Raw genomic sequence first — 6,139 nt, forward strand, 5'->3', positions numbered from 1 at the left:
TCAGCATAATGCCGAGTCAGCGGCGTTTCACTTTTTCTTTGTGATTTTTGTTTTATTTATGTTTACTGTTAGTTTTCATTTTTTTGTATTTGTGTGTCTTTGATTGTGACTGTCTTCTATCTTTCTTTCATTTGTCAATGCAGTGATTGTACTTTTGGTAATATACCTGATTACTTGGTTCATTTGTTTGTTAGTGCGTTTGTGTGTGTAGGGGTAATTCTGGATCTGTGTGAATCAAGTCTAAGTGTATTAAATATGATTTATTTAAAACAGGTTAATAAATAATTATGGTATTTTCTCATTCCGCGGGTGACCTAGCCTTAGAACTGGTCCTTGTGTAATAAACTTAACACATATGCATATAATATTAATTACTTGTATAATTTGACGATGAATTAGCCTAGTTGTTTCTGACCCTGACTGCAAAGCTAGAGGTTCGGATTTCGGACTTCTGTAGAGGCAAATATTTGTTTTTTTAATAGTTTTTCCTTTAAACTCGATCGACAATACAATACAATTACTCTTTATTATACACCACGTACAAGAGTGTTCTTGGTAGGCACAAGGAAATGAAAACCCCCCTCCGCTCCCTAAATCTCAAGTGAGATTTTCCAAAACGCATAATTTAATGTAAATATAATTTTAAAGTAAATTTTAGTAGAGACGCAATTATTTTAACCGAGCTTTCTAACAATTCTACATTGTTTCTTGTGGAAAAAATTAGCCAAGACCAACCTCTCCCCCACGTGAGATTGGGTGAGGTTTGCCTTAATTAATCTATGCCCTCTTATTTGGAATGCCCATATGAGCTTGATACAATCCCGGAATTTCCATTCATATTCCAGACCTAATGTTTAAAGCAAGCAAAGCCTATTATAGGCTAGTATTTAATACAACTAAGTAATGCTTAAAACAACCGTTGTACTATTAGTGAAGTGACCTTGCTCTCTGCGCTGCGCGGGCGCATTATCTCGCATGACTCTGTGACGTTTTCTCGTCGCTAACTCATTATAAAACCGGCTGAGCGCGTGTCGGGCCACAGCGCAAGATTCCGTAATACTATGCGGTAAATAATTTATGAAGTCATCGATTCATAGAAACAGCTGGAAAAGACTTAAAAATATTGCTACAGACAAAGAATAGTGGAAAAATAGGGTGGAGTAAATGTGGGAATGAGGGTGGATTTTTGTACGAATGATTGGTGTAAACGAACGACCGAATGACCGAAGACTGGTGTACTGCCTTTTCGGCGAAATATGTTTCGCCAAATTTCACTTAGCAACCAATCTTTCGCCAAAGTTTCATTTGGCAAACAATTCGTTGGCATAACTTTACTCCGCATTTTTCTTATTACGCAACAATTTTATATTGCAAAATTTTACTTCATTACACTTTTATGTGGCAAATAATTATGTAGCAAATGATTGGCTAAGGCGAATAACAAATTGTCAAATAACATTTGGCCAATTTTTATATTGCAAGGTTTTACCTTAAAATTTGTGCGAGCGAGCGAAGCGAGCGAGCAAGACGGCTCGGAGCAGAAGCGACTTGGATAGTTTAGGTTCAGAAGGCTAAGGCGGGAGCGAAGCGGAGCGTAGCTCCCGCCTTAGCCTTCGATGTTAGGTTTTTTTTTATAGCAGCCAGGATAACTGCCACTAGGAAAGTAGGTTGTATGCCATTCAATATGTTGCTAAGTTAAGGTATGCCAATCAATACGTTTGACCAAAACATAAACGACATCTTAAAAAAATCCCAGGTAATAATTTGCATAATAATAATTTATCAAATGATTAGTTGGGAAATGATATCAGTGCGAAATGTTGAGTTGGGAAATAACATTTCGCCTAAATAAAAATATGGGATAAATAGTTTGGGAGCTAATATTTTGCTAAATAATTTTCGCCGAATCATTAGTAAACCCCGAAGACTACTGTGGAATGAATGAGACGAGTGAATGAGTAAAAGAGGTTGAGATACAATCGGGTGAGCCTTGGTGCTAGTTGTGTTTTCTGTTTGTCTCTCATTTTCAACGTATTCAGTATTTTTTAATAAACTTTTCTTACTTTAATTCAAAAATTAAAATGAATAATGAAATTTGAAATAAATCAAATAACTTTGGGGGCCATTAATGTGGACTAAAAAAGCTGTAATAATATCAATAATTGTAAATCCTATTTTTTTCTAGTAAATGTGAAAGTTTGCATATTACAATGTTTCTTTACATGTATGTTAGTTGGGCCAATCAACTATTTTACCGACACTTTGGGCGTCTCCTGCGTTACCAAAATTGTCTCTGGCGTTACCAAAAAAAAAACGTACTTCCAACAAGATATTTCACGGTTTAATACGTTGGACTTATGTAGGATGGCTGTATTCATGTTCACCATCTATTAAATTACAGAAAAAAAATGTTTACTTACAAAAATCTGCAATTGTTAGAAAAAAAGTATGCCCACCAGCACGTTTCGGTAACCATCCGTCGCCGTCGCGTGTCATGTACGCGTTTGACATTCCGTTGTTGACACGTTCCTATTACAGTCATGCCATGATACGGTGTAACCCATCATAATTTATAATTTAATTGTAGCGGCAATAGAAATATACATCCCACTTCCCACTAAGTATTTTATTTTATAGCGGGCGTTAAACCTAGGGACTCTTGCAGGGAGCTATTCAAAAAACATCGGGATATTGACGCAATATTCACAATATATTTACGAAATTGTAATGGTAACTCGCCGAAACATACACTCACTCAAACGTGTCAATATCCCGGGTAGAATAACCCGCCAAACCGGACGGTCGCAAGCGGTGCCACGGCGATTGGCGCTGCTCGACAAAAACCCGCGCGTCATAGGCCCTGCTGGGTTTTACGAAAAACTACCCGCAGATTTAAAAAGTGAATGTTCGGATGAGACACTTGGACGTCGACTCAAGAAACTTCTTTTGGACAAATCACTGTACTCAGTAAAGAGTACTACAGTGAAACTAAATTTAATTAATTGACTGATGATTATTTTGTCTGTACCATTAAGTACCATTTAGGTTATATTTTATTTGTTATTTTTCTTTTAAGTAATTGTAATTTGACATTCCACATTGTGTGACTGTATATTTTTTATTGTTTTAATCATTGACATATTATGTCCTGTTGTTGGGGACTTATTTTTTATTTTATACTTATTAATTTTATCGTCTTGACGTTCTAATTACTTATTTGATTGATCTTTCCAATTTAATAAATTTGACATACTAGTAATTGTACTTACCTAATTTTAACTTTTTGTCCATGTCATTACCCTTGATTATTGTTATTATTATTTTTATATTTAATTCTTATTTTATTTTGGATGACAATGTATTGTAAATTACCACTATCATAACCTATTATTATTATTTTGTATACAATTTGACAATCCTTTTGTGAATTTCTTATAATTACCTGACATGTATTTATAATGTATGTTTTCATTAGGTAATAAATAAATCGAATCTTATCTAATCTAAATGCGAAAGTTTGTAGGTCTGTGTGTTTGTTACTTCATCACGTCTAAACCACTACCGATTTAGGTGAAATTCGGTATACAGATAGTTTGAGTCCTGGGGAAGGACATAGGATAGTTTTATCCCATGAAATTGCATAGTTCCCACGGGATAGCGATAACCGTATTCTACGATGTCGCGGACGGAGTCGCGGGTAACGGCTACTTATGTATTAATTATGCTCTATGACGAACAGACGGATGGACGGCCAGAATAGCGACGTTAATAGGGTTCCGCCTACTTAAGATTTCCGAAATGTATTTTTTTACAAAATAGTAAATAGGTACTGTAAATCAATGTTGACATTATGGCTAGCCTTTAAATTTCAAAACAACCCAAGGTTATGGCAGTTATATTTGCATTAGGAACGCTAATCTTGCTCAAGCCGATCGTCACTCAGTATCTTAACTCTACCTACCTGAGAATAATTAGCAAAGTTAAAAGATCACGGTGAAATGATGGTGTCATCGCTATTTAAATGTTTAACATAAAATACGAGAATTATGTGATTTTGTACATGTCATTTTTGATTGTCGATATAAAGTAGCCTATGTATGTATTGTGTATGTATGCGTAGTGGCCGTTTCACTTTTGCGGGGACACACAAAATCGTGTATTTTTATTTTTAGGGTTCCGGAGCCAAGATGGCAAAAACCCTTATTTTCTGTCTGTCTGTCTGCCTGTCCGTCAGTATGTCACAGCCATTTAACTACAAGATGTACGAGTATATCAATGAAATTTGGAGTACAGATGTCTTGTCAAAGCCGCTATTTAGTTTTTGTAGTTCAATTACAAAAATAGTTATTTGTGCAACAAGAGAGCAAGTCGTTTTTTGGTGCGGTGTTGATGAATCCCGAGTAAGCGAAGGATTCTACAATTGAATCACGAGCGATAGCGAGTGATTCTAGGTTAGAATCATGAGATCAGCGAGGGATTTCAAACACACGAGATGCAAAAAAAACTTTGGTCTCGTGTGACACATACAACTTTTCTCCTGAGCAGCGAGAACATTTAAATTAAAGGTATATATATTTAGAAGACAAAAAATATCAAAAACTTTAAAATATAATTCGATTGTTAAGAAATAAATATAGTACCTACTTACTTAGAACTAAATAAAATTGCTAACGATGCAGCCTCTGCTTTTAGTTTCTGGTTTTCAAAAAATAATTTACGAGTCAACACGGATAAGACTAAATTATTATTTTTTAAATATAACTCCAAAAATACCGATAAACTTGAAGTGTTAATGAATGGAGCTATCATTGATGTAGTAGATCATGTAACTTGTCTTGGTGTGCGTATTGACTCGCATCTAAATTGGAAGCAGGAACTGGAGGTTGTTGAGAGCTCTATTGCGTCAGCATGCTATGCCTTACGATGTCTCAGGGAAGTCATGGGAATTCAGCAGCTCAAGACAGTCTATTATGCCTTGATAGAATCTAAATTGAGATATAGCATTAAACTCTGGGGAAATAGCTACCAATATTATTATAGAGCACTCGTAATACAAAAAAGAGCTGTTCGGACTATGTTTCGCATTCCTCCATGGGTTTCGTGCAGAAATTATTTAAAGAACTAGGAATCCTTACGGTGCCTAGTTTGTACGTTTTGGTGCTGCTCACAAAGTTTTTTAAGAGTGAGATCAGAGAGGAACAAACTGAACGTATACTTACACGTACCAAAAATAGGAAATTTAAATTTTGTCCAAGACTGAAAGTCGTAACGCATTCCGCCAGTCATCAAGCTGTCAAACTATTTAACAGGCTGCCCACTGAGTTAAAAACTATTACAAATGATTATTTGTTCCAAAAGATGTTAAAAATTTTTTTGTTAAGAAATTGTTTTTATAGTGTGGAAGAAATATTTAATGACGTGTCGATATAGGTTAAGCTTTTTGTAATGTTGTCATGTATATGCTATTTTTTATTTATGTTATTTCAAACACAATACTTGTATTGTTTTTTTTGAATAAATATATGAATATGAATATGACTTACTTAATCATATTTAAAACTTTTTCTCGAAAATTATTCATACAGTTAAAAAGTCACTTAAGAATGCCAGACAACGATCAAAAGTCTCCGGTAAGTAGACAGGTTTTGAATATGGAACGAAAAAGTATCCAGTATAAAAATTAACCTTTAAATATGATTTTATTGGATTTCTATTGTATGAAACATGAATATAAATAGATTACTTTCAAATTAATTCAATTTGACAAATATTTGATCCAACTTTAAGAGATAGGCAGATACGGAACGAATTTATCAAAAAAAAAACAAGAGCAGTGGCTTTCGTACAACGAGGTTGCATACTTTATTAAAAGAGTGGGAAAATTGTAACATTTCGGAAATATTTCGCTGTCATATAATTTACTATGTTTTATTTAATTTCTCCTCGTGTTTTTGTTCTATAATTTGTCCTTATTATAATTAATTCATTATTGACATATTTTTAATGCTAAAGGTCAACACAGTATTTTTTTATTAGGTTGGTAAAATGCTTCTTGCTTAATTAAAAAGTAAAAAAAAACTAAGAAAAAGTAAAATTGAGCTGGATATTCGTTCATTTATGCTCGTTTTGTTTATGCTCG

This window comes from Choristoneura fumiferana, chromosome 25 (genome assembly GCF_025370935.1).
Source record: "Choristoneura fumiferana chromosome 25, NRCan_CFum_1, whole genome shotgun sequence".
NCBI lineage: Eukaryota > Metazoa > Arthropoda > Insecta > Lepidoptera > Tortricidae > Choristoneura > Choristoneura fumiferana.